Here is a 27,527-nt window from a genome sequence, read left to right on the forward strand (position 1 = left end):
CAGGTATGTCTTGCATACATGTGCATGCTTGTAAAGTGGTTAGGACTGAACTTGCCTTTGAATCCTATTGTAGGATGCGAAAATCTTTTCAATCCTAATGCATTGATATGCGAATTTTCGGATGGTTTTATCCAAAGCATTCAAACTTTCTTAAATTGGTTTATGGGCTTTTCTAAATGATGATTCTATTTTAATCCATGATTTTTAAAAGACGTCATGAAGCCCATGTACATCAGAAACCCTAGCTCGTCCTCTCCTATATATATGTTTCTCTTAGGGTTGTTCAAGGTGGTGGAATATATCAGAATATTTGGTCGTTGCCTTCTTGAGAGTTTTCTGCCTTTATCTTCAGAAAGCATTGAGCTAAAGTTTCATGTGAGAATCCTTTATGAGCTGTTCCTTATTTAGCTCTTGAAGGATTATCAAATCTCAAACTTTTTCTATCAAAAAATTTTCTGGTTTTATGCTTCATGTGTGTTGGTAGTTCATGCATGATTTGTGCCTTGAGGTGATTGACAACCGAGGTGAGAGTTGTGCCATCTTAAGATTGACAAAGGAGAAAAAGGTCGTTGATTTGGAAGTAGCAAAGACGAGGAGACACCGCTGCCCACTAGATTGGTTCTAGTAGATGAGTTGTGTAAGATCTTTATGTACTTTCATATTCATATAGTGGATTGTTCAACAGCATAGTGCCCGCAGTTGTTTACCTCTTTGGAGGGTTTTACTGCGTCAACAGATCTTGTGTTATGTGTGATGATTTTACTTTGGATGGTTTTGGCAAATTGAATAAATCATAACGTCATCAAAGATCTGCAGTTTCAATTAGGATTCAAGTTTTATTGCAATCCTATATTAGGATGCGAAGAGGTCTGCACTCGTAAGACTGATTTCTAAAGTTGTTGACATATTGATCAGTTTCGTTAGTTGAGAATTACATACATCCATTCTGTAATTACAAGAAGGAAAAGAAGAATCGAAGAGAGGGGAAGATCTCGCTGATAACCGTTCGGTTTGGAACTCTGCCACTTAGATCAAGATCGAAAAAAGCAAAATAAAAGAAAAGAAGGAAAAGAAGAATCGAAGAGAGGGGAAGATCTCGCTGATAACCGTCGGGTTTGGAACTCTGCCACTTAGATCAAGATAAAAAAAAGCAAAAGAAGAGAAAAGACGGAAAAGAAGAATAGAAAAGAGGAGAAGATCTCGCTGAGAGAAGAGAAATATTGTAGCAACATGTGTTTGAATCTTTGGAAGCTTCCCAATGCCAACTGGTAAATGGTCTGATACTTATTAGTCAGGAAAAAAGAGAACACGAGAAGAGGCCCTCCCCTCAAAGGTAAGCAAAACTCTGACTCCCCAAAGCTTAATTTCGCTGGAATACATTCATGGCGTTTTTTTTTTTTTTTTTTGGATTCATTGATTGATTGGGTATTCAGTTCCCTAATTTTAGTCCGAATAATCCTTAGCCTGCAGAATTTAATTCGTTCTTTATTCTTTGTTTTGTTTTTGCTTATGGATTATGGACAACATTAGAACATGAGTTCATAGGCAATCCGCGGAAATTATAATACACATATATCTATATCACTATATATGTATATGAGTATCAATACATATACAAAAAATAGAGTACACACAAAGGGATGGGAATTATAGCCAACCAACCTGAGAAAGATGGATGGAATATCAGCAGCAACTTCACAATTGACAACACCTCAATTGTGGGAATTAAATAAGCAAAGAAAGTTGGCTATCAGTTAATTCAAATAGTTGGTTTTTCTGGTCATTTGTGGAAGATTGTTGGCATCAGAATAATTTAGTGTTGTAAATGGTTGAAGTTTTTTATGGTATTTAAATTCGATAAGCAGTTGAATTTTAATAACCCACCTTTGTTTTTGTTTTCGGACTTCATAAGCAATTGAATTCCAGAAAGCCACTTTTATTTCTGTTTTTGGTCTTCATAAGCAATTGAATGTAATAGTTTTTGATGATAGTTCAATTCCAGAAAGCAGCCTTTGTTTCTATTTTTAGTCTGGAACCATCTTGCTGCCAATTGTTAATTGCAGCTGAACTGCTGCAAAGAGATTGGTCTCCAATGGAAGCCCTTCAAAATTGCAGTCCAATTAAACATGAAGGAAGATCCTATCATGTTTATAGAGAATCTTTCTAACCACTTAAAATTTGAAATCTATAACCAATTAACCAGCTTCAGCGAGAATCAGATTTCAATACTAGCTTTTTGATTGGGCTGAAAACAAGTGGAATAGGTGTCGTCTTTGGTTGTACTTATATTTCTTTAACTGATTAGTTGAAATTGTCATTGTTTGATTTTTGTTTATAACTGTGAAATGATTGGGTACCACCAAGTACAGGAATTGAGTTAGTAGTCAAATTGGAATTAAAAGTTGCTGTTTTCTGAGAAATCACAAAAATAATATAATTTCTTAACTATTGAACTTTAGCATACATATATGCATAGTTAATTGTTATCTCAATTGCAATAAGTCAGTCACAAATATAGTTTAGTATCTCAATGTTTGCCGTTTATCAATTTCCCAGGTTTCAATGAGAGTTTCAAATAGGATTGCAGCTTGCAAAAGCCTCGGAACTTTTCTGATCGCTGCTGACCTTCAGTCAGGTAGTTTAAAGGTGGGTTTTTGCACTTTTTTGGGATTGGATCTTTTCTTCAGTGTTGGCAGATATGTTATATATTTCTTTTTTTTAATTACTTTTTTGCAGTCAATGGAAAAGATAAGTTTTGCAGCAGAATCTCAGGCAAAGAGGTTGGATTTCTAATTCCTAATGTTGTTTCTGCGATCTGTTTATGTGATGTGATGTGTGAGGCACAAATTTATTTGCGATTGGTCTTTCAACAACCTTGAGAATTTAAGATGCTGTAACACTATTTTAGCTTTTAAGGATCCAGTCTTTTGATCAACAAAAGTATCTGCTGCTAAGATGACAGTAAACGAAATATGATTTATACCTTTCAATTTAGACATGGTTGAGACATTCCAAAGCGTCTTATCAGTGGAGTTATTAACTCATTATAATTGTTTGTTTGCTCCATTATTGTCACTGCAGGGAATGCTCTAAGGAATGTAAGGAAGCTATTGCACCACTGATGCATGCTGCAGCTAGATTTTCTGGTTTACCAGAGTACATTCTCTGACATTAGGCAACTATTTCTAGAGAGAAATATGAACTGTCTGACTCATTGTGTACATCAAAAGGTAATTTTCTATGGACCTTCTTATGGGACATTTTCAAAACTCTAACTCTGAATTTATATGTAAAGTTGCCTTTTATCTGCATATGGGATTCACCGCTTTTATGTATTTGTCTTTGTGTTATCAGTTTTTGATGTGTTCTACTGTATCACAACCTTGGCTTTGGGAAGGCACAAGGTACTCTCTCTATCTCTCTGAACAATTTGTTGTTTTTGTTTTTCTAGACTACAAATAAGAATTTGGAAGTATTAGGAGAGAGAGAAAAATAGTTGCATACCAGTTTAGTAATGGTCAATTGGTTCAATCTCTTGACTTAAAAGCTAAATGCATCCATTTCTTTAACATCTTGATTCATTTAACTATGTAAATCAATTAGTTGCAGGCTGACTTTCTTTTCAATAAGTTTCTATTCACATAAAAATACTACTTTAGGGACCTTTGCTGCTTGACAAATGTAAATGTTGAGTGACATGTTGTGTTACAATTATGATATTGCATTCACTAGAGATGCTATGATTCTTACTCTAGTGACTTGGAAGAATCTTCTCAAACATTCTATGTAGAATTGATAGTATATGTGCCTGCCATGCTAAATTATTAAGCAATGGAGGGGTCCTCAGATTCATCACTAGGATTTTACCTAAAATTTCGAATCAGTTTGAATAACACTGATTGATAAGTCCAGAGGAATAGCAGGCTGTTGAGAACAAAACCATGTCAAAATTAAACATCTTCAATCCAACTGTGTATAACGTAAACAAAATTACATTTCCAAATTTTAATTACTTTCAAATATCTCTTCTTACCTATATCCTATCACCTATTTGTTCTATTTGGCATATAGAATACCACATTTATGTCTTATTCACTTCTGTATAAAAAACTATACACATACAATTGCATATGTGATTGCATTAATACTTCTTTACTGTTGGTTCCGTACAAAAAAGATGCAGGTACAATATATGCATCCTAAACCCTATACATACGTTTGATACTCACATGGACATGTTGATTTTAATCTTTTTATTCTTTAGCAACTCCAGATCCAACAATGAAATGCACACACGTTATAATTTGCACATTTATAGTAACCTCAAATTCTCTAATTACTTCTTTTTCATTGTAGAGATCTTGGAAAGAAAGCATCTTCACATTCTTCAACCATTTCAGATTGAGGTACATAGAAAAGAGAAACTACCATTATGTCTATATATATGTGTGTGTGTGTGTGTGTGTGTGTGTGTATCGTTTATATTCCATTACTAACAGAAAAATGACAGAAAAAATTGATCATGTTCCCTTTGTATGGTGTGTTCATACAAAGGATTAATCTAACAGATTCAAAAAACTGAAAATAGATCAATCTAAACTCTACTTGAGGAAAAATGGGTTCAGACTCACTGCCAATAAGGAGAACCTCATTTAATGGATTAATTTGCATCTAGAGTAATCTAAATTTTTTTTTATTATTATTACTATATTTATTTTTGTCAAGATTTGTTATATAGCTCAGAATTTTTAATCTTGCAGCTGAGAGGTGACAAAAAATAGGAGAGAGTTGATACAGCCGGCAAAAAAACTCCCCAAACTAAGCAGGTTGTTGACAACAAACTACTAGAGGTATTGTACTTATCCCAAGCCAATCAATTTTTTATCACCTTATAGAAGATTCAATTTTCAACCAACTCTCTACCTCATGGTCTGTAAACTGGATTTGCATACCACATGGTGTCATATACTCAAAAAATATGATACACTCAATCTGATTCATTATCCTTTGTCCTTAGCATATACTGTAAACAAATGAGAGTTAAGGAAAAGTAGCTGCAAGAGTCTCTCAGGTTGAAGATTGAAGATTGTTGGGTAATAGTGTAAAAAGCAACAATCCAGGAACTATAGAATTAGTAAGTACTATCCTTTTTATTTTTTGTGGCTCCTTTATAGCTGAAAGAATCTAGCTTTATGACCAGTCTAAATAAATTACCAGGAAAAAATTGATACAGTAAAATACAAACAAAACTTTTATTGTCTAGACAATGAAAGAGACGCTAAAGAAAGAACCATCAATAAAAACCGATCATGAAGACTATTAAATTTTGGTTCTCCTATTTACCACTTTGTTTCATAATCATCTGTTCTTTTTAAATACATTTCCTGATCAAGAACTCAAACTTGATACTACTCAGTTTATTGTTTTGGGTATCGGTACTAAATAAAAAAATTTAATAATATTAAGGTGTGAGAATAGTAAAGTGTTCTTTGTTTGATAGTCTTTCATTGATAAAAATGATTACGCTACAAGATGTTTATATATCCTTTGACTTTGTAATGACCTCCAAGATGCTTATATATTCTTTAGATGTTTATAAGAAACATAATCTACTTTCTTTTGATTTTATTGAAACAATGATTTCATCTGTGGTAGATATTAGCACGAAGTATCATGACATCTATAGTAAAGATCATGAGTTCTTCAATGTTTCATATAGTCAGATAATCTACTTTCTTTTGATTTTAGTAAACAATGATTTCATTTGTTCTTTTGATTTTAGTAAACAATGTTTCATTTGTTCTGGTCTTTGGTTCTTTCTTTTTGGTTCATTTGATAACTCAAATTTACCAATGCTATCTGAACACCTGAAGAGGGTTGTAAGCTGAGAGTACATTTGAACTTGAATTTGTTAGGAATTTTTTGCATATTCCTGAAGAGGGTTGTAAGGTGAGGGTCTAAGTTTGTGAATTTGTTAGGATTGTAAGGTGAGGTGAAGGTAAATTTCAGAATTGGGGATTTCCTTGGGTGATTGAATTTTATTCAAATCAAATTTCCGAATATACTCATGGATTTTTTGAAGGAAAAATACTCTTCTTGGCATAAGTAAATTGGACATTTGTGTTTTTCATGTTTAGGACAGATAAGTAAACTGGTCTGCTTCTACAACACAAGGATTCGAGTTCTGGAAAAGCAAATTGGGATGCTAAATTTGGTTCAGGATATAAAATATGATTCAGTTTGTTTGTATTCATTGTGGGTTGTTCAATCAAATGTTTCCTCTTTTACAATTCTTTTAGCAGCCAGAATTCACTCATGCTTGGTGAAATTTTTTTTCTCACTTTGGACAAGAGAAATCTAAAAATTGATACACCACTCTTCTTTCATCAAACTTTTACAACTGTTTGTAGAGAGATGAATTAGTATTGAGATGCCTAAGGTTTCATTACGATCTCAAAGTAGTGTAAAAGGGTATTGTTCTGATAGATATATATATATATATATATATATATATATATTGATTTGTGTGCTAAAGTGCAACTTACGCGCAATAAGGGCACGGTCATCAAAGAAGTGGGAAATATTTAGACCCGAAATTATCGTACCACGGGGATTGAAAAGCTAACTTCAATCCTTGGTTATGCCAATTACTAAGTCACTAACAATTAACAAAGAACCTAGAAAAATAGCACCAAACTATTTACATGCCCGGCTCGGAACAACCAAGCCTAAAATTGGTCAAGAGAACCACAAATAAATGAGGAAACCCACAACCAAGTGGTATTGACAATGAAAGTGGTTTATGAAATTTGATTTTGATTGCGAAAAATAAAATTGACAATTGAAAATTAATATTGCAACTAAAGATAAAGATAATAGAAACTTATCAAGAAATGAAAATTAGGTCACTAGGGTATCCTCCTAGCCAAATTTAATGCATAAATATGCTCCGATATGGTCATTTAATTTGTAATGGCATCAAGAATCGTACCTAAGGCTTTTCAAGGCTCATGGGTCATTAGATTCCTTAAAGGGTATTCCTACTCCGGATCAAGGGTCGTAGAAACTCAATTGGGACAATCTAGAGCCTTGTTAGGGCCTCTAGTTGCACCAAAAGGCGAAGAGTCCTAGAATCAAAGTTCCCAAGCTAGCCAATACGGCAATCGAAATTGGTATTGTAACTAACCATGTTCTAAACAAGTGTCCTCGCCATAAATTAGAGAAGTGATTAGGCCCCCTAATTTGTTCTAGACATGCTCATCTACACATTCAAGAGTTAATCAAGCTCCTAAGCATGCATCTAAGCCAAATAATATAGATTCGAACATATGCCAAACACGAAATTGAAAACCATTAAATCAAAACATATTTATTACATTAAATTCATGCTAGGGCTCAAACCCTAGCTTCCTAAATAGACTACTCACAACCCATCCACAAATCAACAACAAAATACATCAAATAAAGAGATAAAAGTGAAGAGGAGTGAGAAGTCACAAGAACAAGTCACAAATTGCTATGGAGCAATTATGACAAGCCTTGATTTATGATTTTTCACTTTTACCCAATCTCAAATATTGATGCTCCTTGAAATCTCTTGAGAAATTGATGAGGAATTGATGTGGAGTAGTGAAGATTAAAAGAAAATATAAAGTGGGTATGGTGGTGTGGTGTTTTGGAGAAGAGGAGAGGATGGAGAGGTGGTGTGCGGCTATTCTCCTTAGGGAGAGAAAATGATGGGATCTGCTGGTGTATGCGGCTTCTTTTTGCTTGTTCTCCCTGGTTCCCCCCCTGTTGGTGTTGTGAAGAGAATATCTATCGGTACTCTGTGAGATAAAGAGATCAAATGGGTGGCTATTTCGTGTGGAGGAGGAAAAGGTAAATGGGATAATGGGACACGTGGCAAGGCTACAATGGTTGAGGGGTGGAGGTGACGTCCGAAAATGAAAGAGGAAGAGCACGTGGTGCTATGCGTTTTGGCAGCAAAAGAAAGAATGAAGCGCTGCTCCCTCTTGCATGATTAAACCATAGTGATTAATTGTACAGCTGCCATGTGTCATCTTTTGAGTGGCTGAGTTCAATTAAACAAATAATTGCTTGCTTGCAACATGCCTCTGCACGTGATGTTGCTCTGATGATTAAACCTCTATTAATTAATCATTATCCAATGATTAATTAATGAAAAGAATAATTAATTAACAGAAATTCTTCTTTTCTTCATTTCTTCATTATTTACTTCGATTTCGCGCCAATTTCTTCTGATATCCGTGACTCTGCTTATTTTCTACAAATAAATAAAAATGGGTTAATTACATATTAATTAACTTGAGGATTAGCTTAATTCTAGTATTTAGAGTGCAATTATGCGTATAAAATGCGTGTAATCATATATTTATTAGCTGTTTTGAGTCTTTTGTTCTCAATTCTGGAGCTCATTGTTATTGTTCTGGGTTTTCAGTTGTGGTTGTGGGTGCAGCTGCTGTTCTGTGTATTACCAGATTAAAGGTGCTATTTTTCTAAGAAGTTGTTTTCCTTCTTCTTTTTTTTTTTTTGGTTTCCTGTGCTTTGGTTGCAATGTGGGTTGACAATGTGATTACAAAGTTTGGCTCTCTTTTCTTGCTGTTAGTCCAAAAGTTATAAGCAAAATGTAGCTAATATTACTCATCTTGAAGTTTGTCCAGATTAGTATTTGTTAAAGTCTGAACTCACCTTTTCTTCTTTTCTTGCCATGACAAATGAAGTTGATGAACCAAACCAACAGAACAAAATAGTATAACCATCAAAACAAAGTTTTTCTTTTTTTTTCTTTTTTTTCCCTTTTTCTTTAGAAGATGTGGTTTTGTTAGTACTATAACTTGAAGATTATAGCATGACATTTTATCTTTCCTGGTGAGACTTGAGTGTTTTTCATTTATGTCAGAATATGATTTTTAAGTTTTAGTATTGACATAGAGTGCAAACTAATTTTACTTGAACACCATGAACAATGGATTTGATTCAAATTCATAAAGCAGTCATATTGTAAAAGTACATAGATGAACTGCCTTTCAAGTTATTTCATGAAATACACTTTCATCAGTTATTGTTGAGCTTCATTTCATTTGGTTTGCGCTTAAATCATTTTGCAGACTTGCATGCTTCAGCATTCTGTTTTCTGACAAAAAAACACTTTCAGTACAATATCATCTTTTCATAGATGGTATCTTCTGTTCAATGATTTAATGAGCATATTGCTAAAATTTTGTTCAAACCTAGAAAATTGACCTCCGAAGTTTTCACAAGATCACTGATATCTATTTTCTCATTCTACCTAAATTTTCATTAAACTTCTTTATAAATTTCTTTCGTCACTTTTACAATTTTAATTTCTATCATAATTTATACTAGATCTTCAATTTCTACAAGATCCATAGTCAGATTTTTAACTTTTGGTAGATGATTGCAGATGGATAATTTTTCGATTATACATGGATATGATGGATGTTCGTTTCAAAAGCATTACATTGACCAGGATTCGGGGGATAGGTATCCTTCAGTTGCTCTTTTTTCATTTTATATTGCGGTTATGTTGTAGAAAACTTACTTATGTTACTTATTTTTTTGATGTTTGCAGCTTTGTCTTATCAAGAGCTCACAAGTATAGATTACAGTGCTATTATATTGAACCACGTATTGTGCTGCTTGGCATATAAATTATGGATTCTGTTTGTTCTTATTGTATTTCCTGGTAATCACTATTAACTACATATGTAACTTCTTTTGTTTTCTTCAATCAGGTTTCTTAAATGACATCTTTGATGTATCACAGTACTCATGTTGTTTGAATATCTAAATATTGTGTTTAACTGCAGTGCTGGAGTTTAAATATCTAGCTAATGATAGGTCAATTCACAGATTGGTATTGATCATTCTGGAACATAAAACATTCCTAAAAGCCTTGAGACATCTCAGGAGACTTTTGCTGTCCCCAAGAGCCTTGAGAAGTCGTATCAGGCTTTTGCTGCCCCCATCCTCCTTCAGAAATATCAAGAGAATTTTGCCGACCCCAAATGCCTGGAGAAGAAGCATCAGCAGGCTTTTTCTTCCCCCAAGCACCTTTAGACAACTTGGCCTGTCCCGAAGTTCCCTCAGAAGAACCATCAGCAAGCTTTTGCTGCCCCCAAGTACCTTCTGAAGTAGTATCCGCATTTTGCTGCCCCCAAGCACCTTTAAAAATCTCAGGAGACTTTTGCCATCCCCAACTGCCCTGAGAAGTATTGGAGGCTTTTCGTCCCCCCAAGCACCTTTAGAAATCTCAGGGGACTTTTGTCGTCCCCAAATTCCCTGAGAAGAAGCATCAAGTGCCTTCTGAAGTAGTATCGACATTTTGCTGCCCCCAAGAATGACGGGCAGTAGACTTATCTTCAGCTTAAATATCTAAACTGTTATGTAAAGCATATTCAAACATTTCTGCAGTCTTCGATCTTCAGCCAAACCGTTGGCTTCAAAGTTTGGCTGAGAAGGGAAATCCAAGCTCTTATGCAGGTTTGAAGTCCTTGTATGAATTTTCTCTATTAGCGGCATGATGCATGTTTTTCCATCATTCATTTTTCATATTTCACTACAAATGAGTCTACATGATTTGCTTTCTCTATTTTTATACAGAAATGTGTAAGCCATGCATTACCAATATGATGGAGTTCAATTCTATTAAAGTACCTGAATGACGTCAACAGGTAGTGCAACACTTGAACATCAGAACCTTATCACATCAACAATTTTTGGTCATATTATTTTCAGCCTGCTTTCAAAACCCTATCACATCAACAATTTTTGGATTATACAATGATCAAGAAAGATCACAATCCTTTTGCGCTGTTTTCTGGAGCTTTGGCTCAGCTTTTACAACAAAGTGGATTACAGCTCACTGTATGCTACTGCAGGTAATCAACTAAAATGCTATTACTTGAATTTGTCTTTTACAATTTTTTTTCTTCACAATTTAGATATAGTACTAATTCTTTTACTGATCAATCTACAGACATTCCAGAATGAATCAAAGCTGATGAAAGTCTCTTCTAGACTAAATTAACAAGCACAAATTCCAAAAGCAAAAGCGGAAAACTTATTCAGCTGATTTCATTCTGATCATCTAAGTCACCTATGATGACCTGGAAATTGAACTAGGAGGCTGGCAGAAGCAAAAATTCCAGAAGAAATTCAACAAGTTTGCAAGGAAGTTCAAGCAAAGTTCAGTTACCAGCCCTGTTTATCTGCACTCAAAATTGTATTCTGTCTCCAAGAACTATATTCAGTTGGTAGTCCTGTTCATTATACGGGCATTTGCTCTTTCAGTTTCAGTTTCATGTCAACTATATTCAGTCTCAGTTTCAGTTGGCAGTCATGTTCATTACACAACTACTTATGTATATAATCACTAACTTTCCTAAACAATTCACTAACAATCCTAACTTTTGCTGCGGGCAACTATTCCTAGCAACGTTACTCCCCAGTAATTAATAAAGTCCAACCAAACTTTTTTCATACTGCGCTTATATATAAAATAAAAACTGCAACGAAGAAATATATAACAAAATGCCTCACCTTTGACAGATATCATTAAACTCCAACTACAGTGGAAAAAAAAATTCCTAGCAAAAGTAATTAAACAATAGAGCATTCAACTCTCAAACAAAATGTCTAACCCACAAATCAAATCGAATCTTCCACAATTGTTTGTAAATTTTTCCTTATAACCCTTACCAATATTTCCTACCCTTTTTTATCTTCCCTAAACAACCAAAACCCGTGGCAGTGCGCGGGCGTCTATTCTAGTATATATAATTGAACAAAAGTACTGCAAGTTGGTTTTGAATACAAGTCAAACCAAGAAATATAATGTGTAGCTACGTGCTCATCTCTCAATCAAAGGAAAGCATACAAAAATCAATATTCAATCAAAAGAAAGAAGATGACAAAGAATGGTGGCAATTACTTTTAATTGAAACGGTGGTGTGATAGCAAACAGGACAACAAGCTACATACAAGATTAATTGAATTAGTTGATACACAACGGGACTCGAACCGTACTCAAGATCAAAATGGGTCATGCCAACTTTGCACACCAGTCGCTCGTGTAACTGTCAAAATGGATGCTCAATCTGCAGCAGCAAAGAAATTGAGAAGCCTCTGTTAGTTTCTGATTAATCATAGCATGGTCGCAATTGATAAAAGCTCGCGTCAAGAAGAAATGAAGAGTTTAGAAGGTACCTGACTCTGCGTTGGAGTTCAAGAACAGGTGATAATCAATGTTTTTGATGAGCTACAGGCAAGAGATATAACTAGGCTTGATTAAGCCTGAAGGAAAAAAGCCTGGGTGTCCAGATCACCTTTTGTTTACTTGAGATCTTTCCCTACAGAAATTTGGGCCCATTTGAACTTCCTGGCAGTGCGAAGCCCATCTCAAGTCACAGAGCCCAACCTCAAAAGCTCAACACAACGGGTGTCTAAATCAATTCACCTCAAAAGCTCGGGCCTGATTAATTTGCAGCCCAAAGCCCATTCCAAATTTCCAGGCCCACTGCAAACCTCAATACATTGGGTCCCCAGATCAGATCAGCGGACACTCTACCAAATTAGATGTCCAAAAGAAATACATTTGACAGGTTCAAAATATATACATCCGTCGAACCCAAAAGTTGGTACGAACACCAGAAATACATATTCTTATGAACTACAACGGTTTGATCCCTTTACAGGGTATGTTGGCAATCTAGTGACCCACTAGATGCAACCACAATTTCAAATTGAATCCCTGACTCCACCAGTCAAATTCAACCAATCCTAAATTGAATCACTAACTCAAGTCAAATTCTCCCAACACTAGAAATATAAATCCCAAGAACTACAACGGTTTGATCCCTCCCCGAGGGTATATAGGCAATCTAGTGATCCACTAGATGCAACCGCAAATCCAAACAGAATCCCTGACTCCCTGGTTCATCCGATCTGAATCCCTGACCTCATAAGTCAAATTCATCCAAACACCAGAAAAGTCAAATCATTCCAAAAATGTCCTCAGACATAAATTGAATCCCTAGTTCACGTACACCAAATTCGTCCAAACACTATTCACATTCCAAAAGCAATACCCTCCAATGGATCATACAGCCATTGGAATTCTTGAACTACAAGTGGCTTGATCCCTCTCCAAGGGTATGTAGGCAACCCATTCAAATATTAGGGTGCAGCCACAAAAACAAACAAACAAACACAATCTGTCTTGAATGGTCAAACCTGAAATAATTAAAACTCTATTCGCTAAATGAATATGAGTGAAATTATGTTTGGTGACATTTACGCTCACTAAATGCAATTTTTCCTCAACAACTACTATCACTTTCCCCCAAAATATCCCAAATTTCCCTCCAAAACCTTCAGATTTTCCCTCCAAATCTTGAACCCAGGCTTAATTAAGCCTAATACATAAATGATTGATAATATGTTTTCTTCTAACGTTGATTCACTGTATTATGCTTACATATATTTTGAATATGATATATGAATTAATGCCGTAAATCTTAAACTTGTCAACTTCATTGAAACATCAAAATATTCATTACAATAATTAAACTCCAAATAATCTTTATAATATAGAATAACTGAAACAAACAAAATGTCACACATTGACCATAATCTAAGAACAAAAGGTCACATTGACCATGATAAAATCAATAAAAAGTCACAAATTGACCATGATATCATTAACAAAAGGTCATGCATTGACCATTTAAATGTTTGACGATCCAAAAGCAAAAAATAGAGATAGGACAAAATTAGTTCTTCCATATTGCCCTTTTAAAGGTTGTCTTGTTGCCCTTTTAATTGCATGTAATGACTATGTTGTTTGAGAAGATGATGCAGAGGCAGTACCACTAGACCTTTGAGAAGAGGCAACAAACACTAATGTATGGCCTCCCCTCCTAAGTACTCTTGGTGAAGGTGTGACGTCCCGAACCCGAATTTACCAGTTTACAAGTTTTTCGATGGGTAAACGACATTTACATTTACTTTTTTGGCTCCGTTTCGACATTTTAGGGGGCCCTAAAAGTTGACTTTTTGTTCGGGTCAAAATTTGGGGAAATGTTCTTCATGGAAGTCGTAGAGGATGTTAAACTGAGCGTGTGCATATGTGGTGCGTAAAAATCGGAGTTCGTATGTGAAAGTTACAAGCGAAATAGTAAAGTTACTGTTCATTGGTAGAAAGTATAAATTTGAATTTTTACTATTGGGGCCGGTAATTTTTCTTTTCTCTCTCTCTCCTCCTCCCCGCGTCTCTCTCCCTCTCCTCTGCAACTCCGGCCACCTCTTGATTCCGGCCACCTGGGAATGAACAAGTGCCACTGCTGGACTCCTCTACTCCTACCCAACCTCCCCACGGCGATAACTCACGGCGGTTTGGACGGAAAACGAAGAATCAAGCCCGGAAACTTTACTGTAGCAGTTTGAGTCAACGCCGATTTCTCTCGATTCCGGCCATCTCCGGCTACCAAACCGGCGTCGAAGGTTCGGTTTTTGCCAAGGATCATTCTCCCCCTAGCCTTGAGCCACGATTTGCAGTGTAGAGGAAGAATCGACGATTGGAAGATTACGGTCACTATTCACAGTTTGAGTTCAAGCTTCTCTTTAATTGTTGAGGTACTTCCGCTCATTTTCTAACTTGGTTACAGTTGAAAGAATTATTGGGTCTGTTGAGTAGGTGCTGCTGCCAAAGTTTGGTGGCCATCGGAGCTGGTGGCGGTGGCGGCGGTGCCGCCACTATGGGCGGCGGTAGCGGTGGCTAGGGTAGCTTTTTAATTTCAATTTCTGGCTAGTTAAATTCTATAATTATCATAGAGCTTGTATGTGAAGTTTGGTGAATTTTGGAGAAGCTTGGAATTAATTATGAATTTTTGAAGTTTAGGGTTTCGATTATCGAATTACGAGAATCCGACCGTTGGATATCTCTCGGTTCTGCCTTGGAACCTTTAAATTAACGAATTGGTATTAGTGGTATAATTTGGGTTGCATCCAAGGAGAAGTGGAGATGTAATTATGAGGAATTGATTTTAGGAATCGTATTAATTTGTCGAATAACTATTCACGGAATATAATTGTGTACAGGGCGATGTACTGAGCTATTGCTCGACGAAGGAACTCGTATGCATGGTCGCCTAAATAGTACTGTGAGTGGACATTTTTTTTTAAATTAATTCCGCATGCAGTATTATTATTATTTTCTTCCAATTGAGATTTAATTATGTTTTGAATATTTGAGATTTAGTTTATCGAGATTTATTTATGGATTACGAGATTAGTATTGAAATTCCTTCCCGAGGGCTTTTAGTAGATTTTTGAAATAGTCATTCATGAGTTATTGAGTTGGGAAATGATTTTCGGGAAGTGACTGATTCGGAAAAATATTATGAGAATTATTGTTTTCGAATATCAGTTTTTATGAAGATATACGAGTGCGAGGGATTTAGCAAATATTTGAGCATGATTGATTTATTGAGATTTATTGGGTTTTGAATTCCGCACTTATCAGACTTGGGTTAGATGGAGCTTTCTTTCCGAAAGCAATTATTGAATTATAGAGTATGTGATTATGCTTTCGAGGATTTATTGAGATATCGAGGATTGAGTTAGTGAGTTATTACTGAGTTATGCTTTCGGTGAATTATTATTGATTGATTGAGGTAATATCGAGTTTCTTTCCTAAAGCAAGTGATTGAAAGAGGTTATGTTCAGTTCTTGAGGAGGCTATTCAGTTTATTAAGGAGGCCAGTTTTGGCGCATGCGTATCTTACCTAGTTGGCAGTCCCTTCTAGGTAATAGTCTGGTTGGCAGTCCCTTCCAGACTACAGCTCGGTTGGCAGTCCCATCCGATGCGTCACCTGGTTGGCAGTCCATTCCAGATGACATGAGGTAGTTAGTCGGCAGTCCCGTCTACTACCTGTGGTTAGTCGGCAGTCCCGTCTACTACATGTGGCTAGTTGGCAGTCCCATCTATCCACCGCCTCCTATTCCGGTTGGCAGTCCCTTCCAATGCGTCATCTGGGTGGCAGTCCCTCCTAGATGGCATGAGATGACTAGACATCAGTCCTTTCTAGTCATCAAACGAGCCTCATGAAAAGGGATGTTTTTATAAGGATTGAGGATGAGATTTTAAGAGATTTCAAGATGTTCTTGTTACGTGATTGAGATTTCAGTAAAGAGGATGATTAAAAGTATTTCCAAGATTGTTACTGCATGCGAGGTTTTAGAGAATAACTTGGGAAAGCATTAAGTTTTATTTATTCATTTGAAATCACTTATTTTTCGTCCACTCACTCTAACGGATTTTAAATGTTTTCCCCTGGGCCCTTCGGTTTTAAATGCCCAGTTTGCAGGCCAGTTTAGCTTGAGGTCGAGCGTACTTGGGGTTGAGGTATAGCTGTCATAGCTTCCGCATTATAAAAGCATCGGTCATTTATCTTGCTTTCTATTCTCTTGTTCGCCTGTATATTAGATTGCTCTGATAACCTATGAGATCAATATTCTTAAATTCAGAATTGTTTATGAAATGAGTTATGTGAGATGTTGTGATATTGGGAGCAGGGTGGCTCCAGGAGAATAAGGATGGATGATTTAGAAGTGTGGATGTTTTTCTACAGGTTTTGGGTTGTCCATTTTTAGGGGAAGTTCTGTCAAATTTTTGGTAGAATTTCTTCTAAAGTGGGCCCCGCAGGGCCTCTTCGGATTTTAGGGTGAAAACCGGGGCGGGTCCTGTCAGAAGGTGCCCTTTATGTCTTTGATATAACAATTGACAAATGGCATAACTAACACCAATTTCTTATTCAATTGCATCTGATCAATCAATAAGCAATTAACAATTACAAATGGCAATATTGACAATAACATTTGGTGCTGCTACTGTTTGCACTTGTACATTCACATTATTAGCGCCCCTGTTTTCAACACACAAATTCACATTACTAGTGCCCTGATTATCCACATTCACCCTTACATTTCTAGGAACTCCACTACTCTGTCCCTGCCAACATATATAAAATATAATTAATCACACATTTATAAGAATATGCATTACTAAGTTACAGATAAACACAAATGTCAAGTTATGTTCTCACCCCAATTCCTCTGGCCTTCCTTGCAAGTTCAATATGGCAGGTTCTTTTGCAAGTTAAATGAAAGAATTCTCTGGAGCTAAGATGGCTTAGTTAAAAAAAATGGGTCTGGGACATAGTTTCACACTTTCAATTTTTACTCCTATTTTTTTAAATGTTAGGTGAAGACAAACACAACCATTCCCACCATCAGTTTCAACAAACAAACAAAAATTAAACCACTATAGAGCCAAACTATAAACAAACAACAAAGACCCATTCCCACCAGATGCATTTAAATAGACCCATAACAACAACAAACCAATTCCACCTGAATTATGTTTAGTCACCAATACACCCAATGAATTTTGTACAAATCAATCATTTCAATAAATAGAAAACATATATAAACCATCTTGGAACCACAAAGTGAATGAGAAAGTGACCCCATCAGTTTCATCAAACAAACATAAATTAAACCATTATAGAACCAAACTAGAAACAAACAACAAACTCATTCCCAACCAGATGCATTTAAATAGACCCAGAATAACAACAAACCAATTCCACCCCAATTATGTTTAGTCATCAATACACCCAACGAATCTTTGTATAAATCAATAATTTCAACAAATAGAAAACATATATAAACCATCTTCGGACCACAAAGTATATGAGGAAGTGACGCTCACAATGAAATTCAGGGGTCCCATAAACCCTAAATTCATATCTCCAATACTCGTCCTCCTCTATGACCAGCTTAGCGAGCTTTTTACATAAGAAAGAGAATCGAATGCCGCTTTGAATCTCTCTCTGTTGATCAATCAATAGAAGAAAGAATGCTCAATGGATATGATGAGAAAGGGACTTTCGAGTCAAAAGTTTTCTGAATTTTGAGTCAAATGTAGAGGAAAAAGAGATTTTAAGGGGTGGTGTGGGTAAAAAGATAATTTTGTCCATGCCCTGATGTCTACGTGTGTACCAAATATGTGCCACATCAGCTAATTTAACGAGGAATTGGACGGAAGTACCAACTGGGGTAAAGGAGTAGTAGTCGAGGTATACTATGCCAATAACCTCACCAAACGACAGAGCTCAGACAACAGATAGGTTGTTTTCTGTCGTCTGATATATTTTAATGACAGATAGTCCAAAAACTGTTGTCTGAATATAGCAACATACCATGGTAAGTTAGTTTTGAGAATTAAGTTTTTTTTTTTTTTCAGACCACAGTTATCTGTCGTCTAATCAAAGGAGATAAATTAATTTTAATTTGTGTCGTAGCTGTTTTGTTTTGTTTGTGTTCATACAACATTTATCTGTTGTCTCGTTAAAAGAGATAAATTGACTTTGGATTTTGTTGTAACTAGTTTTTTTTTTTGGCACAACATGAAGGAATTTAGTCCCAAACTTTTAATGATTTTTCTGTCCCCGACAAATTTATCAAACCAAAAAGAATGATTTCGCGCTGCACATTTTTCAGATTCCCTCCTCACCCATATCGAACTCCCCCTTAGCTTGCTCATTACAACAGAACAAAAAAACAAATTGATTTCCTCTCCTTTAACCTAAGCCCACTCAGATCTCGCCTCCCAATCTCGCAGCTATCTCTAAAGCTCGCGTCTCCATCGACATCAACGTCCTCTGCCGCAAGGATTTCCGGGACTACGAGTCCTTCATCGTCCAATGGGGGTAAGTAAACCCTAATCTAATCTGATTCCTCGATTTTTTCAATCTGATTTTGGTTGTTAGTGGTTTTGGTTTTCTAATCAAGGGATAAGGGTGAGTTGTTGTCAACTGGGGATGAAGGGGATAAGGAAAAAAGAAGAAGAACAAGGAATAAGGACAACGAACAGAGGAGGAGAAAGGAAGAGAAGAAAAGAAAAGAAGAAGATGGGAAGGGAGTAAGAGATAGAGATTTTGGGCTCGATGATGAGTCGGTCTTATGGAGAGTTTCTGTTCTAAAATAGGATTTTGGTATAGGAGTTTCAGGTACTGCAACTAGGAAGATGTGAGAATTTGATCTCATGATCATGGAATTTCACCATCAAATTCTGGATGTTGAAGAATTGAAAGAAGTTGGGCAGACCTTCTAGAGCCTTGTTTTCATTCTAGTTCTGGTCCTGTTTAGGATTTAAGGTGAGTGACTTCTTTACTTTACAATTTTACTTGATTTCTATATTGCTCTATTGGTTTATGCTTTGATTTCTATAATGTTGGGTATCTGTTGTCATGTGAAGAAAGCTTGTCAAAAATGCATACAGATTGAAACTTTCACATAAGGGTTTCTATACTGGTGCAGCTGCTAAAGTCTCTAGCTCCAATGGTGCTTAACCAAGCAAAGTTTTATTTTTCTTGTGGAAGTTGCACTTGGTATTTTGTTTCATGGATTTTTAGCTATCGATTATGCTGAACTGGAAGTTAGTATTCTTTACTACATATTAGTGACATTCAATAATTGTAATATTGTTCCGTGGTTGGGGATTTGATGATTGATGATTCTTTTTAAACCGCAAGATCATGTCGCACAGCAGAAATCTTCAAATAAAAGTGAACCGTATGACATTGCTATTGTTGGAGGAGGCATGGTTGGCATGGCCCTAGCTAGTTCCTTGGGTAGTTGGTCTTTTGTGTATGTTTTCATCACTTCGGTTATTTTGTGTGTTGTGTAGTCTATTGTGTTAGATTTGGTAGGCAAGTTGTCCTAATAATCTAGTTGTACTTATGGTTAATATTATCTCACAACTTCATGCTCGTGAATTTTTGGCCTCTCACTACACCAATTTCAGAATCAGACAACACATATCAGACGACAGCAAACATTTTAACTGTCGTCTGATTTAATCAGACGACAGCAAGAAATATTATGTCGTCTGAGTTTTTGAATCAGACAACAGTTGTTACATTGCTGTTGTATAATTGTAATTCAGACAATGGTTATTTTTTTGATGTTGTTTGAATCAATCAATTCAGACAACAGTTATTACATTGGTATTGTCCAAGATTGATTAACACAATGGTTGAGAAAAGATGTTGTCTGATTGTTTTAATCAGACAACAGTTATTACTTCTCTGTTGTGCAATTACTATTAACACAATGGTTGAAATAGATGTCGTCTGATTGTTAATTCAGACAATGGCTGATATAGATGTCGTCTGATTGTTAATTCACACAACAGTTTTTAGTTGTCTGTTGTTCCATTCTCTATTAGACGATGTACTTGAATTGATGTTGTCTGAGTTTTAGGATTCAATATATATATGTTGGCGCCCTTCTTAATTGACTTTAACACTTGGCCAAATTTTCAATTTTTCACTTCCCACCATTCGACCAAAACCCGAGCTCGCTCTTCCCTCTCTCAAAATCACTCTTCATCTCCCCGAGCAGCCATCTATCTCTCCCACTCTCCCTGTCAGCTTTCTCTCTCTTCCACTCAACAAAACTACCTCTCTCTTCTCACAGAGCCCATCTTTCTCCTTCGCCTTTACAAAAATCAGAGAAAGTGGGAAGAAGAAAACATATAGCGCCATATAGACGATGATTGAGAAATCGAAACCCAAATTTCTCATACTCTTTCTCTCCGCCCCCTTCTGCAAAACCCTAGCTTTCTCTCGCCGCCGCCCCATCAATTTATGTTTCAGATGTAAGGGTCAATACAGAAGCCCACCGAACTGGTTGAAGATCCCTATTCCCGATGTAAGCAAATCTCCAAACCCTAGATTTCTGATGTGGGTTTTGTAATTTGGGGGTTTTTAATTGGGAGACCTAGAATTTTATATCGAAGACGGAGATGGACTCGAAGACGGAAAACGTTTTGGAGATGGAGTCATGCCTGGGTCTTCAACTAGGAGGAAACTCTCAATATTTGAAGCTTGAAATTTGCCATATTGCTTCTCTTTGTGATAAATTGGGTAAAGACCCTTTCCTTGCTTTAGTTTCTGGCTGTATAAATCAGAAGGCCAGATACTGACACCCTTTCTCCCTCTATTGTATTTCGTAGTGACTTTGGAAAGAGTGGAGCTTTGTGCATCGAATAGCCATTCAATTCAAAGATTGAGATTTTGCAGGTGAGGCCAAAATCTGTTTTACCACCCATCCATCCGTCTGTTTCAGTTTTGGTAGTTGAGAGCGTAATGAGAGATAGAAAGAGAGAGATATAGATGAGAGCAGCCCCAGTTGAAAGCTGAAGAATCTCTTCTTTGAAATTTGATAGATTTATCTCCCAACTGTCCCATCGGTTTGACCAATCTTGAGTCCTTCATCTTACTTTGAAGAATTTGAAGAAGGATAATCACCCAGACACTCAGATCGTTTTAACTTCATATGACAAATCACTGTATCGATTGGAGTCTTTGAAATTATTCACAGTCCAAGTTCTGAGGTATTTTTTCTTCTTCTTTGCATTGCTACCTTTTGTGGATGTATGTGATCTGCTTCAAAACCTAGCATAATTTCTATCTAAATTGGATCTTTCTGCTGTAAATTTGGGATCTTTAAATGCCTACTTCGGCTTTGGATAGTTAGAGATTTGGGATCTGTTTTGTTGTTCATATATCTATCTGTCTGCATTTATGTACATTTGAGGACATTGAATATTTAGTGTGCATACATGTCTGTACTTATACAAGTATTTGGAATATGGATTCTCATTTTGTTTCTCAAGACTGAAATTTGCTTTCTATAATTTCAGGGAAACAGTGTGGAGATTTAGAGTTTGAGGTGATATCTCACTCACCTCTGTAGTTTTATATGCTATTATATCTATAAATCTCTAGAGAAATAAGAGGTTAACTTTATATGGATTTTGCGGTCCAAACATCAAATTAGTAATAGTAATTGTCCTTGGCAGGGAGCGGAAAAGGAGGTTCATCCAACTATATAGTCCTGCTCTTTTGAATAGAAAATAATTAGATACGGGAAATTGGCACTCAGATTCTTGTTCGAACAAGTCAACCTTGTCTGTGTGTTTTGGTTCTTCAATAGTATATTGTCGCGTTAAAGATACCATCTAGTTGCTTTCTAAATGTTCTGAGTTCTCTTCCATTTCATAAATTGTCTCCCTATCAAAAAGAATATGATTATGTTATCCATTTCAATGTGAAAATAGTTCCTGGTTCCTTCAGTGAGAATTCTCCTTCAAAGGAACATTTAGTTTCTGACTGGTTTGATTTTCCGTGGTGTCTAAAGTTTCATATAATACATATAATAGGTTTTGTAGGCTTTGTTCAGGCTTATGCATTCGTTAATCACTTAGTGTATGAATTCTATCTATGTTTTATCTGTAGCTGTTTCCTATGGAACTAATTAATCTCCCTAGTTTATATGCAGGATAACATCTTAAAAATTTGAAAAGTTTATGATGCTTTTCTAGCAGAGTTTCCTTTGTGTTATGGGTATTGGAAAAAGTATGCAGATCATGAGGCACATTTTGGTGTTATTGATAAAATTGTGGAGGTTTATGAACGAGCAGTTCAAGCTGTTACCTATTCAGTTGACATTTGGTTGCATTACTGCACATTTGCCACAACTACTTTTGGAGATCCAGACACTATCAGAAGGTAATAACTATTCCTTATGCATTCTTATTGTTAGTCATGTTGGGAGTTTATGATTGCATGGTTTTCTCTGTTGCAAAGAACTAGTATCCTTGTTTTCTAACCTCACTTCAGTATGATTGCAACAGTGGTTCCTCACATATATGACGGAAAGGTTTGGTGGGAATGCACTATAGAAATGTTTTCTGATGTGCAATCCCTACGCTTTGAGGCTACTGTTCGGGTGTAGCTTTTTGTTTTGTCTTGTTCTTTTTCTCCCCTCCCTAAGGATCTAATTCTATATTTTGGCTTCACTATACCCATTCTATCTCCCTTACCATGAAGACACACATCTTAGTAATTTAGTGGTCAATGAATTCTGGCTCTATTTTAACTTTAACACTTTGAAGTGCATCATTATGCAAATTGCTGCTGGGAAGATCTCGTCCAGTTAAGGGCTTAGATGGCCTCTAGCACTGCTCCATTTGACGGACATAGTATGGTTTATATCAGGAAGGTAAATGCAGCGTTTAGAAGTGTTATATGGTGTTAGAGTCAGTTCTGCGGTGTCTCCCTTTCATGGATGTGTTATCTCACCTGTATTAATACTTGTACCCATCTAATCTTTCTTTTTTTTCCTTCAATTTTTCTCTCTTATGGCTTTCAAGCTTTTTGAGCAAGGATTGGCGTATGTTGGAACAGATTACTTGTCCTTTCCTCTTTGGGACAGGTACATTGATTATGAATTTATGCAGCAAGCATGGGGCCAGCTTGTTGTGATCTACTCACGAATATTAGAGAATCCGTACCAACAACTGGATCGATATTTAAACAGGTGATTATTCTTTGAATGTGTTGTTTTGTTTGTATTCCTGATGCCAATGGTTTTAACAGTTTTAAGGAGTTAGCTGGAAGTCGGCCTCTCTCAGAATTGAGAACTGCTGAAGAAGCTGCTGTAGCAAGTGCCACTTCAGAGGATGGTGTACAAGCAAACGGAGTCAGTTTGAAATCGGAAATTGAAGCAGAAAATATATCTACAGAACTATTTCATTTAGTGAAGTTCACAATGAAATCATTGAGCTCAAGGTATCTTTCACTATTATTGTTTACTTGGTTGTATTGATTGAATGCCTCTATTGATTGAATGATTTACTTGCCAGTAACTAAAATGATTGCTTCCTTAGGTTATTTCAGAAACTGCTTATAAGTATAGAAGTCAACAGTTCAAGCTTTCAAATAGCTTAAACTCCATAAATGAAATAACTTCTCTGAATAGATTGGAATCATGCTATTACATTTGTTGAAATTATTGTTTACTTGTAAATGAAGAGGAGTAAATGGCCTTTCATGGGTGCAGAGTGTTGGATATGGTTGGACTTGATCTACTAATTAATGCAAAGTATCCTGATCATGAAATTATTAGGTGTACTGGAGTTGTTTATGGGATGGCATTTTAGCAAGTTCAGTTTGCAATTAGATTAGTACAAAAGTGGCTCTTGCACTTGGATATTTGACATTCTTATTTTGATGCCATTTTGGTTTATGATGTTGTCTTAGTTGCTGGAATGAGACCATATATAATATTGATTCCTTAACGCTTTGACTAACTAAAAGTTGATTGTGGCAAAGGCTTTTTCTTTATTAATAAGAATCTGATGCAATTATTAATTGTAGACAATGAAAGATAATTATAATCCTGAACTATTATAGTTACTATGTCTATGTTTCTGTTGCCAGTGTGATATCAGCTTCCTAGACGTTACAAGTTTACAATTATAAGCAGTGCTGCCATTAAAGGTGTGTTTACTTTTGTATAGTATATGGATTTGAAGAATTAATGATCTTTAAAGGTCGTGGCTTAGGCTCTGTATTTGGGAAAACTTGGCCAATGTATCTTGGTTTTTTTCTGTTATTTTCATGTAGCATCTATAATACTTGTTGCTGTCGGACCCTGATCTTAGTAACTAGTTATGAGACATGTCAAAATTGATAACATCATACTTGAAATTGGTTTTACAAAAAAAGAAAAGAAAAGAAAAAACTCTGTTGCAAATGATAGAAGAATTAATAGTTATTACTAATTAAAGGGTGTGGCTTATCTCTATGTTCCATTGAACTTTAGCCTTCGGCCCTGCAATTTGGAAAAGGTGGAAAGGTTATTTTAGATGTGCGATGTCCTGATAGTCCAGGAGGCAGTGTTCAAACTGAAGGTATTTTTACTAACTTGTTTTGCTTTGCTTTCGTACTTTTGTATTGAATCTAAAAATGGAGAACTAACAACCTTAAAGCTTATGGCTTTCTCTATTATATCAGGAGCATTACATTAATCATCAAAAACACTTGGTTTCTGTGGCAAAATATAGCACATGACCAAAGAGTGTTACACCTTGAATGATAAGAACTGCCCTTACTGACATGTAAGATCATTTCCCTTCCATATCTATCAATTGCTAGTAACAATGGAGGTACTAGCATTGAATTTCTATTTTTCACTTTTATGTGCCAACTTCTGGATCCTCTTTTGATCAAAGGCTCAAAGCATCTCTGGTTGTTATGCAATACTGCCAGCCTGCAACTGAAGGTATTTCCATTTTTGAAGTCATTTTGCATATAATCTGAAAGTGAAGATTCTTAATTTCCAGCTTCCAGGTCATCAGTTGCATATATTTACTTCTAATTATGGATGTAGGTTATGGAGAGCACCTGTGGATTCACTTACTCCTACAATAGTAGACATGCTCAGTGAAAAAGCTAAAGTAAATCAAAGCAGGTCCTGAGCCTTTGTTCTCTGTTAATTATATGCAGCATCTCAGCAAGGAAATTTTCTATTCTAGGACAACTTTAGGCTGTTGTTGATGCAGCTTCTGCTGGCATCCTCATTATCACCACAAAGTGTTCTTCAAGACTTGGTTGGTTTCAACATTTCAGTAAATGTTGTTAGAGGACTAGTTCTGTTGATGTAATGACTTTGTTGGATATATGGATGAATGTATCGGATTTTTACATAAATGAATGTGTTTTGGATGTGATGTCATTTTGAATGTATATCAGACCATTCAATCTAGCTAAAAACTATTGTGCAATAATTGATCATCACAAAATGCCTAACAAAAACTGTTGTATGAGCCATCTAATTACAATACTATAAAGACTAAAAGAACGATAAAGTCATTGTCCAGCAAAACAACAAACAACAATTTTTTGAAGAAATCTATAGTATCAATAATGGATAGACAATGAGATTTGCAAGTACATATTGTCTGACCAAGCCTTCAGACAACAGCAAGCATATACCTGTTGTCTGGCACAGCCTTCAGACAATAGTAAGTATATAAGCCGTTGTTGTCTGACTAAGCCTTCAGACAACAGCAAGCATATAAGCCCCTGTTGTCTGGCACAGCATTCAGACAACAGTAAGTATATAAGCCGCTGTTGTTTTTCTTGACGTTCAGACAACAGACTGGGTAGTAGTTGCTGTTGTAGTAAACTTTATCAGACGACAGTTTTTTAGTATTGTCGTATCCATGTATCAGACGGCATTGAGATAGACAACAGCAAAGTATATAATCAGACGACAGTGAAAAACTGTCGTCTGATTGAAAAATTGGTGTAGTGTCTATGTGCTTGTCTTTGAGATTCTAATGTGTATTCTAACATTTAGAGTGGATAGACTGATGAACTGGCCGGTAACAATTACTTTTGTTGCGCAGTTTGTTATCTGCCGATTTCTACAGTGACATACTAATATATATATATATATATATATATATATATATATATATTTTGTATATTTATGGTCTATTCTTGTGTCCTTTTAGCAAGAATGCCGATGACGAGGCACTTGAAGGTGGCCATCAATGGACTCTCCATCAAGAAAGGGGAGCCCCCTGATGTAAGGGTCAGTACAGTAACACTTGTAACCATATCTCCCTTCAAAGGTATTTATATTAAAGTGTGGGTTTTCACTTTGTTCTATAATAACATCATTTTCTCATGTTCATCTATTGGCCATCATGCTAAGAGCTCAAATTATATGCTCTGCGAAGCTGGTTAGCTTAAGTAGAAAGCAACAAATGGTGCACTTGTTTTTCTATAGTGGTACCCTCATAAGCTTGGACATGCATGTTGTAGTCATAGTGGAAATTGCCAATATGTTATAATGGACTTCAAATAATGATAGACCAATTGATCGGACTAGTGCATTCTACTAAAGGTTAGTGACTATCTTCATGTCATCGATCACTTACGTTTTTGCAAATATGGTTTCAGTTTTTAATTATGCACTAATTAAACACAACTTGCATTCTAAAGGTTACTAAGCTGAACATTTCATTGATGTGGTAAATTGGCTCACTATATGCTAATATTTTTTTTTTCTTTCTTTTATTGTGCCTTCTATTAGCCTCTTCAAGAACCAAAGAAGATGACCAATATTATTCTTCAAGCTCTGAAAATTACTGGACAAAGAGGCATTATCAACAGAGGCTGGGGTTGGTAATTGTATGTCTTGGTTCTCAAGATTACTTTCGAGCATGGTGTATATGTATGCTTATCTGGATATGAAACAATTTATTTTTATCTTCTCAGCAGTACAATCAAATGATTCTGTGTACTTAGTGGACAATTGCCCCCATGATGACTCTTCCTCGGATGTTCTGTTGTGGTAAATTATTTATGTTATTAGTTTATTTTGGTTTAGTACAGATTTTGCTGCACTGGTGCTTACTAGATTCATGCTCGCTACGTGGTTTATTTGTTGTAGTGACATGATCATTAATTCAAATATGACTAACAAAAAAAGGTCTTGAACATTTTCATTTGAAGCATGCAGGAGCAATTACATGTTGTAATGATAAATTGATGTAGTAG

At 35.9% G+C, this 27,527-nt stretch overlaps 1 long non-coding RNA gene across 8 annotated transcripts; it reads left to right on the forward strand.

Moving 5' to 3' along the window:
* Positions 1–292: 292 nt before the first annotated feature.
* Positions 293–11,450, forward strand: LOC112165689. Of its 8 annotated transcripts, XR_002922917.2 has the most exons (14): positions 301–1,333; positions 2,557–2,646; positions 2,737–2,780; positions 3,082–3,230; positions 3,355–3,404; positions 4,357–4,406; positions 4,761–4,850; positions 5,018–5,134; positions 8,459–8,505; positions 9,446–9,525; positions 9,614–9,727; positions 9,852–10,524; positions 10,645–10,922; positions 11,021–11,450. It is a non-coding gene; the product is annotated as an uncharacterized LOC112165689 (long non-coding RNA). The 8 variants fall into 8 exon arrangements; XR_002922921.2 differs by having other exon boundaries at positions 293–1,333; positions 8,459–9,525; positions 10,716–10,922; XR_002922922.2 differs by having other exon boundaries at positions 293–1,333; positions 8,459–9,525; positions 9,895–10,524.
* The last annotated feature ends 16,077 nt before the right edge of the window (positions 11,451–27,527 follow it).

Source organism: Rosa chinensis, chromosome 5 (genome assembly GCF_002994745.2).
Source record: "Rosa chinensis cultivar Old Blush chromosome 5, RchiOBHm-V2, whole genome shotgun sequence".
NCBI classification, from domain to species: Eukaryota; Viridiplantae; Streptophyta; class Magnoliopsida; order Rosales; family Rosaceae; genus Rosa; species Rosa chinensis.